Genomic DNA, 13935 nt, shown 5'->3' with positions numbered 1-13935 from the left:
GGGGACCTTCTCCTCCTCGCTCCTGGTGCGCTTGGGGCGCGAGCGGAATTGCTGGTCGTGGGAACGAGAATTGTAACCTCCCAAGATTGTGCCAAATTGGGGTCCCACTGGCTGTACCGACCGACATCCCCCCGTCCCCGAACTGGGTGGGGGTTTCAGTTCACCCCCCAACACTGGATTTTGTGAGCCCTTAAGAAAATTGTTTGTCACTAACTCATTTTCACGATTACTAAGAAGCTTGAGCATCTTTTCATAAATTTATTGGCCACGATAGCTCCTCTTGTCTGAAATGCCTAGTCAAGTCTTTAGTTCATTTCTCGATTAAATGGTTTGTTTTCTTATTGTTTCCTAGCGCTGTGCTCTGGATATTTTTTGTCAACCATGTAAGTTGTAAATATCTGTTTGCAGTATATCTTTTCACTTTACCGGTGTCCTAGAAATGTATTTGGGTATAGAAAAATACTCATCTATCTTTTCTTGGTCAGTACTTTTTGTCTCTTGTTTTTGTTTGTTTGTTTGTTTTAAATCCCTCCCTATCCCAATTTAGTCTCCCACATTTTTTTCTAATGGTTTTTAAATTTTGCTTTTAACATTTAAGTCCTCTTGGGAATTAATTTAGTGTGAGGTAGAGAGGTAATTTCATTTTTTTCTCCCACATGGGAATAGTCCAGGTAACACTTATTTGATTGGTCCTCCCTTTCCTCATTCTGCAAGGTACCTAGATTTTAAAAATCCATGTATATGTGGGTTTCTGTTGGCTTTTATTCTTAATTCAAAAATTCCAGTGTTTGTTTACATATTGCATATCTCAAAAAGTTGGAAAAAAATGACATTTCAACAGGGAGCCAGCAAATGCTTATACACGTGCCTGTTTCTAGCGCTTAGGGGGAAAGGTTGACAGAAGTCTTGATGGCAAAACCTCAGATGCTCCAGTCACTTTCCAAGCAGTGCCATGCTTGCTCTTCTTCTTTACTTTTTTTCATTCAGTGAAGATGACACCAAATCAACTAATGATCTTAATTTCTCTTGAGTGCAACAGAAAAGGCTACCACATACCTGCATGATTGTACAATTTATAGCCCGTCCCTCACACTTCTTCATTAAAAAAGTGCTGCCCAAAATTAAAAAATCCTTGTTTTTGAATTTTCCATGAAAGTGAACTGGTTTTCCATCTGACACCTTGTAAAATCTAAACCAATTAAATGTAGCTTCCAAGTAACCAGGTTTGTACTTCTTGACATCACCAATATCATGAAACATTGAGGCTTCAGGATCATTCACATTGATGGCAGTTAACTTCCAGTCTGTTCCATCCACATCAATAACGATGGAATTCCAAGGATCTTGACAATAAATGACCTCTCCAGGAGAAAAAAAATGGATCCTATATCACAAGCATCAATAGGAGCATTATCTCCCAGCAGTTTATGCTCTTTTCCCAGGGGATCTACCCAAGTCTGCTGGAGAGCACCGTAATTCTGCATAGAACCTTATGAAGGAAGATATTTGGCACGTAGCGTAGCTTGCCATCCTTTACATCCTGTTTAATGGGGTTCAGTGTCTCCTTGGTGACAGTCTTCATTTTAGCATTTGTTCAGCAAGGTATTGCAACAACCATATGAAGCAAATTCTCATATTTGTTTTATGCTGTCTTTGTAGGAATGCCATTTTCCCCTCTAGGGTACACCTTCAGAGGAATATCACGAAAGGGGGAAATGTGGTGACCTTCTCCGGGAGGCAGATATCCCGCCTGGGCTGGCCGTGCCTTCCTGTGCCTTCTGTTGGGTTTTTAGTGTTTGTCTTTTTAATTTCTTCCTGAATGCACGCACAGTGTGTTCTTATTAACCACCTCACGGTGAGTGAGAAGCACGTTGCCCTCACTGTCCCTCAGTCCTCTGCCCGAGGCGTGCCTTGCTGCAGGAGTGGCAGGAGGGGAGCCGGTAGAAATTTTTTCTACATTAGAAGCCAGTCACCCTGGGTGAGGGGTGAGGAAAAGTGACTTTTCTCTGCTTACAAAGGAGGAGGCAGCTGGCTCTCTACCCTCCAGAAAGGGTCTCTTCCTTCTCCAGCCCTTTGAAATGTAAGTAATCTCTCCAGCAGCCGGACGCCCTCCTGGTCCCTCTTCTGGGCTTTCACAGTCTGGAGATGAACCCAACCTCCCGGTCCTCCCTTCTCCTTGAAATGTCGCTGTCTAGAAACATAACTCTCCGGTCTCCCCAGAAGCTAAGGACCCAGTCCAGGCCGTAACTAATGGGCCTCTCCAAGAGGTCAGAGTGGTTTTAGTCACTCTTCAGATCAGAACAGTTAACTGGATAAATGTTTACACTTCTGATTCTCATGGTGTGTGAAGAGCCAGGAAGCTACTGCTTTTTTCAGGAGCAGTGAGAAATCCAGGGGGGTTTTCTTTCCCCACGGCTTCTCTCTGTGTTCTTTATTCTGTACCGTTGGTCTCTCTGTGCCTGTCCTACACAGTCTTACTACCATACCCTTCTGATCACTTGTGTCATCTAGCAGGGCAAGTGTCACCACCTATTCTGTGGGAAAGCTTCAGCCATTATTTGTCAATAAAATTTTACAAACATCATGTCAATTTCACAAAAGAACCCTGTTGGGATTTGTATTAGAATTGGCATTGAATCTGTAAATCAGTTTAGGAGAACTGAGTAGATATTACCTCCTAGCTGTGGGCTATCTATCCATTTATTATTATTTATCCATTTATTACTTTCTAGCCATGGACTATTTATCCATTTATTCAGGCCTTCTCTAATGACCTCCAACAAGGCTTTTATTTCCCGCTTGCAAGTCTTTTGCAATTTTGTTAGATTTATTTCTAGGTGTTGTGATGTTTATTGCTAGTGAAAATGGTGTCTTTCAAAATAAATTGTTTTCTGTTGGTGTGTAAAAATGGTGCATAATTTCCACATATTGTTTTTTAACCAGCAACCTTGCGAAACTCATTATGTTCAGTAGTTTGTTGGTGGATTCTGTTGAATTATCTAGAAATGTAATCATATTACCTGAATAAAGACGATTTGGTACTTTTTTCTCCTTCCTGTGCCTCTAATTTATTTTTCTTGCCCTCCTGAGCTGGCGAGGATCTTCAAGTCGCTGCTAAAAGAAGCAGCAATAGTGGGCTTCTCTTTCCTGTTCCTGATTTTAAAGGGGCTTCTTCCAACCGCTGCCCATTTGCTATAGGATTTTTTTTTTCTGTTTGTAGATAACCTCAACAGGGTGCAGAAGTTTCCTTCTATTCCTGATTTTGCAAGAGTTTTTTTTTTTTTTTTTGTAAATCATGGATGTGCACTGAATTTTATATACTGCTTTTTTGTGTCTCTTGAGATAATTGTGTGGTTTTTCTCCTTTAATCTCTAATGTTAAACTATCTTTACATTCCCAGAGCAATCCAATTTGGCCCTGGGAAATTATCTTTTTATGCTGATATTGTTTGGAATGTTGACCTCCATGTTTATAAGTGAGATTCCCCCAAAGTTCCTTTATTTTACTATCCTTTTCTGGTTTTGGTATCAAGGTTATATTGGACTAAAAAATGAATTGGGGAGTGTTTCCTCTTATTCTGTTTTTTGAAAGGGTTTGCATAAGATTGGGAAGATCTCTTTCTTAAAAGTTTAGTAGAATTCACCAGTAAAACCGTGTAGACCTAGATGCTTTCTTTGAGGAAGAATTTTTTATTATTATCTTAATGCTGGGGCATAAAAAATAAGCTTAATAAGAAGATGAAACAGCGGGAAACTTCAGATACTGAGGTGGAGTTCCGGGCAGGTTGGAGGCTTTTAAAGATTGTTGGCAAGCAGCACCCCAGGCCATAGAAGGGAAGAGAACAGTCTAATATTTTTTTTGGCTTAACCTATGAAAACCATTGAAAATGTTGCCCACTTTTAGGACAACAGATGACTTTGGACACATTGGTGCATTTGCAAGGTTAGGTCCCCCCAGTTGTCTCTACAATGGTGGATCTCACCAATTAAGTATGATGGGTGCCAAATAATTTAGAAGGTTAAGGCTTAATAGGTTACCACCTGGGCCTTTTTCAGGGTTCTAGTTAATTCATCCACCCACCTGGTCGTTGTGTCTCTTGTGCATATCCCACTTTCAGCAAGAAGCAGACACATCCTCAAGTTGGCAGGGCTGATGGAACAGCTCCCTGCTCTAAGGCACAACCTCTGGGCAGGAGCAGAGAGGACTCTGGTGGGAAGGTTTTGCTGCTAATGTATTTATGAAATGAATGTATTTCATTCAAATCTGTATTCCTCTAAGAAGGATTAAAATAAAAACTTTTTAAAATAAAAAAAAAAAAAAAAGATTGTTGGCATAAGTCTGGAGTTTACTTCAAGACATGTGGCTTTCCTAATTTTTAGCAATTCTCATCAGCTATGCTTATAATATGAAGCACAATTAAAGCCTGTCAAGTAAAACAAAAATTCAAAGAAAATTCAAAATACAATTTTCTCTAGTATATAAAGGTGTTGGGTTTTTTCCTTTATACTTTCACATACACTTTAATGTATAAAATCAGAACTTAGTCTTGTTAAGTACATGGTGATGGTTTGGATGTATTATGTCCCCCAAAATGCCATTATCTTTTATGCAGTCTTGTGTGGGCAGGAAACTATTGGTGTTGATTGAGTTGGAGACTTTTGATTGGATGTTTCCGTGGAAATGTGATCACTCAACTGTGGGCGAGATCTTTCATTGGATAATTTCCATGGAGGTGTGGCCCCACCCATTTAGTATAGGCCTTGATTAGTTTACTGAAGCACTATATAAGCTCAGACAGAAGGAGTGAGCTTGCTACAGCCAAGAGGGACACTTTGAAGAACGCACAGGAGCTGAGAGAGGAGCTGTAGTTTACAGAGACATTTTGGAGATGGCCTTTGAAAGCCTACGTTTGCTCTGCAGAAATTAAGAGAGTACAAATGCCTCAAGAGCAACTGAGAGTGACATTTTGGAGAGAAACTGAAACCTAGAGAGGAACGTCCTGGGAGAAAGCCATTTTGAAACCAGAACTCCAGAGCAGACGCAAGCCATGTGCTTTCCCAGCTAACAGGTTTTCTGGACACCATTGGCCATTCTCCAGTGAAGGTACCCGATTGTTGATGCCCTACCTTGGACACTTTATGGCCATAAGACTGTAACTGTGTAACTAAATAAACCCCCTTTTATAAAAGCCAATCCATTTCCTGTGTTTTGCAGAAAGGCAGCATTAGCAAACTGGAACATACATCTTAGTATTTTATTTTTCAGTGGATACCTCCTCTTCCTCCACAGGCTTTCTTTGCCCACCAGCTTCTGCTGCTCTTCCTCCTCTGCCTCCTTCCCAGCCTCCTCCTAGGCGAGAAGGGTGTGGGGCCCCGGCTCTGCCTGCTTGGCTCAGTCTGCCCACCTGCCCTCAAAAGTTTTCTCTCCCAGACACCACACGACTCAGCAGGCCACTGTTCTCTTTGTGCAGACATCACATCAAGTGCTACAAGAAGCCAAATAAATACCCTAAATTGTTCTTTTAATTTCTTTAATAGTTATATGACAATTCAGCCTTTAGAGTGCTTATTGAATCAACTTCAGTAAGTTATTTTTCTAGGCATTTTTCCATTTAATAGAAGTTTTAAAATATGTTAGCCTGAAGGTGTTGATAGTGTTTGCCTTAGTTTTAAATTTCTTCTATCTCTGTGATTACTTCCCTTTTTCATTCTTAATATTCTTTATTTTGCACCACATTTTCTTTTTCTTCATCAATTTTACAATAATTTCATCCATTTTTTTAGTTTTTTCAAAGAACCACCTTTTGGCTCAGATGATCCTTTCTATTGTAGGTAATTTTCTATTACATTGATTTCTGTCTTCTCTTTATCATCTCCTTTCTGCTTTATTTGATCTTATTTTGTTTTTCTGTTTTAAACTCAAGTTGGATGTTTAGATCATTAACTTTCAGCCTTTTTCAAAAATGTATTTTAAGCATTTAAGACTATCCATTTCCCTATAAATGTCATTGTTACTGCATCCTCCAAGCTTGGATAGGTAGTATTTTCATTATCATTCATTTCTAAGTTTTTTTTTTTTTAATTCATGAATTATTTAAAATTGTACTTTATAATTTCCAAATGTATAGCTATTTAAAATTTGCCTATCTATTATTAGCTTCTAACTTAGTTAACTGGTGGTAGAGATTGTGGGTTTTACAATATGATTCTTTTAAATTTTTTGAGACTTGCTTTATGTTTTTATAAGAGACAACTTTTTTAAATGACCTGTGAGTGCTTGAGAAGAATCTGCCCTCCAGTGTGCAGAGTTGTGTACTTATCCACATATAAGCTAGCTAATTTGTTATTAAAATCTTCTAATTCTTTACAGACTTTTTTGTCTGCCTAGTCAGTAAATTTTAAAAGAGGCATATTGAAATCTCCTTCAATGGTGTTAATCTCTTTAGTTCTGTCAATTTTGGCTTTGCATATTTTGAGGCAGTTTTATTAGATGCACGCATACAAGTTTAGGATAGTTATATCTTCCTCATGAACTGACCCTTTTAGAAGATAGTGACTACTTTACTCTTTTTGTAGAAATCTTTTATCATGAATGAGGTCATTATACCTTTTGCAGAACAAGTACAATTTACAGAAACTATACAAGCAACTTTTTGTCAAAAATCAATATTTAGCAATGTTCTTTGGTGAAAATGTTATTTCAGTTGCAAAAGCATCTCTGGTTACAAAAAATAATCAGAAACCTTATTGGACTTAATCTTCTTTTAAAAATGTCCTAAGAAATCTTAAAATAAATAAGATTTTATGTAGAAAAAACTAATTTTTAAATAGTTTGGTATACTTTGTGTGTTTTATATAAATATATTTACTGGTCTCTTTTATAGGAAACCTGATTAGAAGTTTATCATTTACATTAACATTGTAATTTGCATTAACCTTGTAAAATAATGGCAAGGGCTAATCACTTTTTAACAAAAATACTCTGTATGCAACAATTGCAAGTATTAAAAATATTATTTAGTGGTTAATTAACTTCTACAAAAAATAAAAACAAAATACATTTACTGGGTTGTTTTTCAGATTACAGCTGTCCTGTGGCATCTGAAATAAGGATTTCTCACAAATAAAAGCTGCTATGCAGTTCACTTAGTGGTTAGCTTAAGTCAATCCTTTTTTTTTGTCCCTTTTTATTCTCTTTTCTTCCCCAACTCCTCCATGACCCGCAGTGGCAACATATTATGAAAAACTTTAAGTACCTAGGAATTCTGCTTCAGCTCAGGACAACCTTTAAGTAATTTCAGATGATGTGCAGCTTTTCATGTAAAAACGATGTTTTGTGTCCACAGTTACTTAAAAAGTAAATATATTGTATGTCATGCTTTAACAATTATAGAACCATGACTTTGACATAACGATTTATAATTTAGGCAAATGTGAAATGTCAAATGTTAAAAGATGTAAACAGTTGTTCTGAGTTTAGAGTGTTACGAAATTCAGGTAATTATTTTTCCAGTTAACTTAGCCAGCCCACAGCACAACATACTAAATAATAAAGACTTTAGGAAATACAAATCCAAGGAAGGTTAATACCTTTACTAAGTTACAAAACTTGGACAAATCAATGAAGTACTCTTTTAACACAATAAAATCATAATGATAATTTTGAATTCAAAATGTCACTTAAGTAACAAATCTAAACTGTGGTTTTAAATGGTGGTTTATAGCAGAGAAAGTTATTTTATATAAATTAATATGCCTTTAAAAGTAAACAATTTCTTCTTTTAAAGTGAGTCCTTCAATGCAATTTATTGGAATTTAATGCATTTGGACAATCATGTGTGTATAAAAGGATTCATTGGAGGAGGGGCAAAGCTAGCTGGAGTTCCCACGTGTGAAAAGCCTTGAAATTCTACTTTAAGGAGAGCGGTACGACAATACCAATTTCAAAGTACTTTTTCAAAAGTTGTAGAATTTTAACCATAATGGAACCCTTAAAATTAGTCATTTAAAACAACACTAATTTTGGATGATTGCTTTTATTTAGAAGCCCTGCATTTTTTTGTTTTGATCAAAAGTCATATACCCTTTCTCCAGCTTATTACAAAAAATGTGATGATGATCTTTTGCAATTTATTCTGTAAATAAAATGATTACACTAAAAAATGCTTGGATTTAAAAGAAGAAAAGGCAAAGATGCATTTCACCTTTAGGTAATGCACTTCACTGGGGTTCATCCAGCTCAGTCAGATAGAGAGGTGAGTCGGAATGCGGAAAGGGTTCCAAAGAGGTCAGAATTTGGAGAGGTGCTAGACTTTTAGACAATATTCAAGCCTCTAGAATTATTTTCATAAGGCTAATTCTACATACTGTATACGCATGATGTTTTCTCATCTCCAGATATTTCCTACTTCTCTTCCCTCAAGCAAAACATTTGCCCTTTTACCATTTGGGCTGTGATAGGAACTTGGAAAATCTTGGTGATGGAGTGGGTCTTGTCCCTGAGCACCCAATGGGTACGACAAGAGAGCACAGTGGTCCCTTGGATTCTCGGTTTTGGGGTGGAGGTGACTGCTGCAGCACTCTCAGATTGCCACAAGGGCAGCTAGATCAAGGAGGAAGGAAAAGGAAGAATGCATTTCCCGTTTTTTAGTTCCATCAACTAATTTTTACACCCATACAACAGTATCAGTATCATGTTATTGAGAACGTTTTAGTTGGGCTGAGCTGGTGCTCTTGTGAAATTGTGCTGGTTGTCTTTAAGCTTGTCAGTTGTTTGCCCAGGTAAACACTTCTCACCAGTTGTCAAGTGGAATCCTCTACTGTTCTCCTCAAGTTTCTGATCAAAAGGCGAATAGAAGCTCTGCTCACATGTGCTATGCTTATTGTGTAAGACCATCTTTCAAAGCGCCCAAAACTGGAAGCACTGGTGTACCTGTTACCGAATACTAGAAATGCTGAATCAAATCGAACAGTCTGATCTGCTCTAACGAGTAATGCCATATATTCTCTTGCACATTTCAGGAAAACATGAGCTCATTTTATCTTGATCATTTTACCAGAAAGTAGTCTACAGCCACAAGATTTGCACAGAAATTTCTCTTTGGAGGCAGGCAGAACCAATACTGGGATTACCAAACTGTGTTTGTAACAAATTGAAAAAAAACTCTGTAGCTTACAGTACAAAACTGAAAAATACAACAGAATACCTGGTGAAAAAAATTAAGCTTTTCACACTTTCTCTATTGAACCAGGGTTCTTTGGGGGGTAAGACTATAGAAAAGGCAAAATCCCATTATTGGTAGCCCTCAGTCATTAGGAGACACTCTACACAACAACATGAATCATAGCAAAAGTCAGCAGCAAGGAATTTTATGATTGCTCAAAGCAAAAAAGTCAGAAAATCGTGGACACAGCTTTGAATGTAGGCCTGTAGAAAGAACCCCAAATGAAGATACTTGGTGCACAGAAAGCACAAGCCCCATGAGCACCCAACTTTGTGCTTTTCTTTTGTGCACAAAACCTGATACAGTGGAGGATCTTAGGCTGGGCCATAGCCAATTAAAAATTCTGAAAAAAGTTTCCAAACATTAAAGCATCAAATCCTAGTTGTGATTCAAGGCTGATATTTTTCTCTGTTCTAGGAGGAAGCAAATAAAAATATAGCCATATGCATGCAATTTTATATGTATTTCTAGTTCTACACTGAGCGAGATCTAGCAGGAGACAGCTAGAGTTAGATGTTCAGCTTTGCTATTGCAATATTTCTTCATTTTTGTCCACAAGGCCAAGATCTCAGACCACAAACAAGACTCTAGAGCTTACGATCCAGCTTAGATCCTCCAAATATGTTTTTGTCTCCAACATGGAATACCACATAGCCTTGCCTTCAGCTGCAATTAATACCAGAATAAAATAGGTTTTCCTGTGTTTTTTTTTCTTGGACCTAAGAAGTAAAGCGTTTTAGAAACCTGAGATATTCTCCCTTTACCACTGCCCTGAAGCTAGTACCCATCTTCCAGGGTTGTCCCGGCTGATCTCCTGGCTTCCCTCTTGCGGCCATACCAAGGGTTGACATATCATTGCAATATTTGTTTTGGCATGGCTGCATCGATTGTTTAGAGGAGCACCATTGTGATCCACAGAAAAATCACAAACTATCCAAGTTTCAGGGTCCCTTTTAGTCAAGGCTGGTATTTTTCGAATGGCAGAAAGATACAATACATCTCACTGAGAAGCAGGCCACACTCCCTTGTGCATTTGATAAATGATGGTTGCGTTTGCATTTGATAAATGATGGTTGCGTTGTCAGCAAATGTTTCCACCATGTGAAAGTTCTCTATAGTTGTTTCCCAGCCACTGCGAAGGTCAACATTCCAGAAGTGATTGCAGATCACATGCCCTGTAACGCCTTTAACTGTGTGGGAGCTTTCAAAGGACCCAGAGCAATCCCATTTTCTTTTTCTCTTCTGTACGCCTCATTTCAGCTGCTTCTACAACCAACTGCCAGTTGGCATCTCCATCTCCGTCCAGTAATGAACAAGTTATGCGTTTCTGCACCATCTCTAAAACCTGGGAGCTGAATCAGTGAACATTGTCATTGGCACTGGCCAGATCAATGGAAGACCTGGAGGAAGAGCAGCTCCTCGTGGAGCTTTTGCACAAATCCGTGAGACCCCAGGGAAGAAGAGGCATCTCCAGGTGACGAGAGGTAGGCCCACATAACCCGCCCTTTTCACTCTGTGACTCTTCTATTTTACGTTCTCTCTCCAGAGGAGCTTCAACAGCATCAAAGAATGCATCTACATTAGTCAGACGATTTGGGCCTTCCTCTTACTTTGGTCCTCCAAAGTGGGAGATTTTTCTTAAGTTATGTCATGGCTTTTTTGTATGCATCTTCTCTTCTCAATTTCCACAGCTGGTTAAGACTATTTTAGAGCTACAGGATCATTTTTAATAGCTGCATATTATCTCATTAAATAAATATACCACTTTTTGTTTAATCACCCTACTATCACCAAACATTCAGGTTTTTCTATTTTTTGCTATGGTGAGCAATGTAGTAACAAATGCACTTCATATGTCTATGCCTATAGTCTCACAAGAGATGTGTAGTTGCACAGTTGCCCTACAACGTACAGTTCTATCAGAAATATATTAGAGTGTGCATTTCCCTGTACCCTCATCAACACCAGGTAGTATGACTTCTAAGAATTTTGGCAGTTTAGTAGGTGCACAGTTCAGATTAAATTTCTTTGTTCAAATGGCCATTTGAAAGCAAAGTTGTGCCTTAGAACACTAATAGTCAGTCATGGCTTTTGTACTGGTTTGAAGCTGTTATATACCCTGGAAAAGGCCATGTTCTTTTAATCCATCCTTGTAGGTACAGATCTATTGTGGGTGGGACCTTTTGATTAGGTTGTTTCAATTGAGAGGTGACCGGCCCAATTCAAGGTAGGTCTTAATCCTTTACTTGAATCCTTTATGAGAGGTGTACCGGTTTGTATATATTATGTCCCACAGAAAAAGCCATGTTCTTTGATGCAATCTTGTGGGGCATATTAGTGTTGATTAAGTTGGAACCTTTGGATTAGGTTGTTTCCATGGAGATGCGCCCCACCCAGCTGTGGGTGATAACTCTGATTGGATAATTTCCATGGAAGTGTGGCCCTGCCCATTCAGCATGGGCCTTGATCAGTTTACTAGAGCCCTATAGAAGCTCAGACAGAAGGAGTGAGCTTGCTGCAGCCAATAGGGACACTTTGAAGAATGCACGGAAGCTGAGAGAGGAGCTGCAGATGAGAGACAGTTTGAAGATGGCCGTTGAAAGCAGACTCTTGCTCTGGAGAAGCTAAGAGAGGACAGAGGCCCCAAGAACAACTGAAAGTGACATTTTGAAGAGGAGCTATGGCCTAAAGAGGAACGTCCTGGGAGAAAGCCATTTTGAAACCAGAACTTGGAGCAGACGCCAGCCACGTGCCTTCCCAGCTAACAGAGGACACCATTGGCCATCCTCCAGTGAAGGTACCCAATTGTTGATGTGTTACCTTGGACACTTTATGGCCTTAAGACTGTAACTGTGTAGCCAAATAAACCCCCTTTATAAAAGCCAATCCATTTCTGGTGATTTGCATCCCGGCAGCATTAGCGAACTGGAACAAGAGGATAAAAGGCAGAAAGCTCAGAGGGAAAAACATCCAGAGAAGCTTAGAAGAAAGCCCCTGGAGGAGTTTAGAGAGCCACTGAAGCCAGGAGCTGAAAGCAATGAAACCCAGGAGAGAAGGACCAGTGGATGCCAGCCATGTGCCTTGCTCTCTGACAGAGGAGTCCCAGATACCGGCAGCCTTTCTTCTGTTGATGCCTTAATTGGGATATTTTCATGGCCTTAGGACTCTAAACTTGTAAACTAATAAATCCCCATTGTAAAAGCCAATTTATTTCTGGTATATTCCATTCCAGCAGCTTTAGCAAACCAAAACACCTTACAACATTATTTAAAACTTATCTCAGAGCTACCCGAGTTTGGATGGTTCCAGCTGCTGCTAATTATCATGCCCGTAGTCTTTGCTGGGTCTTACAGAATACATCTTCCCCTCCCCTCCTCCCAGGGCAGCAATAATATTAGATTATCATTTGTAAAATGCCTTGAAAGATGAAGGTCGTCAATAATTATAAATAGTACTCATTTATTATACCTTCACCCTACAAAGAGTCACTTCAGCTCTGCCATCATGTTTTTTCCAGATGTTTGCAATCTATTTAGGGCTGGAATGGAAAGATTAGACAGTTCCAGTCAGCCCTACTAAGCATCTTCACATTGGTCTCCTTCCTTTGATTGCTTGATCATAGCAGCGAGTGATGCTGCCTCGTGGGGACTGGAAATGCTCTGTGGGTGAGGTGTCCTGAGCACCTCAAGATACTTCCATTGGAGGCGGAGTCGGGCCCAGTGTCCAGGTCCCATCTTTGCCTCGGCCAAGCAGCAGCTTTGTGACCTTGACCAGTTATTTCATCTTTCCTTCCTTCAGGAGCTTCATCTGTAAAAAAGTAACAAAGAAGACCCACCTCGCTCTCCTCAAAGTGTTTTTCAAGAATAACACAAACGAGACAACATAAAAGCATTTTGTTCTCTCTCTCTCTGCATATATATGCATGTGTGTGTGTCTATATGTATGGATATTCCAAATATTGTGTTGTTTCCATGAATCCCTATGGAGGGTAGCGCCACGGGGGAGGATGGTGTCATGCTGCTCCCCTTCTGGAACGTCTTTCTCCTTAAATCCCCAATCTCCACACCGTGCAAATGCTGGAAAGAGCATTTCAGTGCCACAGCAGCAGAGCAGGTCGGGGAATCTTGAGAAGGAACCGGTGGGAGGCAAGGTCCCAGAAGGGCCAGATTAGCAGGGCCTTATAGGCTACGGAATGGGGTTTGAATTTTATTTTAAGTGCAATGGGAAGCCATCCCGCAATGGATTTACACTACAGATCACACTTGCTGCTTTGTGGAGACAACATAATGTGTGTGTGTGGAGGGAGGGGTGGTGAGCATGGAGGTGGGAGATTGAGTAGGAAGGGGTGCTGCTGTCTCCCAGGTGAAAGATGAGGGTAACCTGGACTAGTGGAGATAGGGGACTGGACAAACTCAAGATCTGTAATGGACACTGAATGCCGTAGAAGTATTTGCTAGGCTAGATACACACGTGCTTGCTACAATCCCATCTCCTCGTGTAGTCCTCGTTTTGCTTCTATATGCCTCCTTTTACCCCTGGATGGCAGATTGCAGGCTCACAGAGCGGGAATAATAGAACGGAACATGAATTCCATTCTTTATTTAACGTTCTCAAGAGTCACATGACAGACGCCGCTAGGATCTTCAGGAATGTAAAAAGTTGAGACTGAGAGTCGCAAAATGATGTGCTCAAGGTTTCATGGCTAGCAAGGA

General features: G+C 39.7%; 2 pseudogenes; both read right to left on the bottom strand.

Annotated features, from left to right (window-relative positions):
* Window positions 1-920: 920 nt before the first annotated feature.
* LOC119517206 lies at window positions 921-9551 on the bottom strand (annotated as a pseudogene).
* Window positions 9552-9895: 344 nt separating this feature from the next.
* On the bottom strand, window positions 9896-12726 carry LOC119517205 (annotated as a pseudogene).
* Between the last annotated feature and the right edge of the window lie 1209 nt (window positions 12727-13935).

This window comes from Choloepus didactylus, chromosome 21 (assembly GCF_015220235.1).
Source record: "Choloepus didactylus isolate mChoDid1 chromosome 21, mChoDid1.pri, whole genome shotgun sequence".
NCBI classification, from domain to species: Eukaryota; Metazoa; Chordata; class Mammalia; order Pilosa; family Megalonychidae; genus Choloepus; species Choloepus didactylus.
Note: the sequence above shows the minus strand (reverse complement) of the source record. Positions and strands in the feature narration are given on the sequence as shown.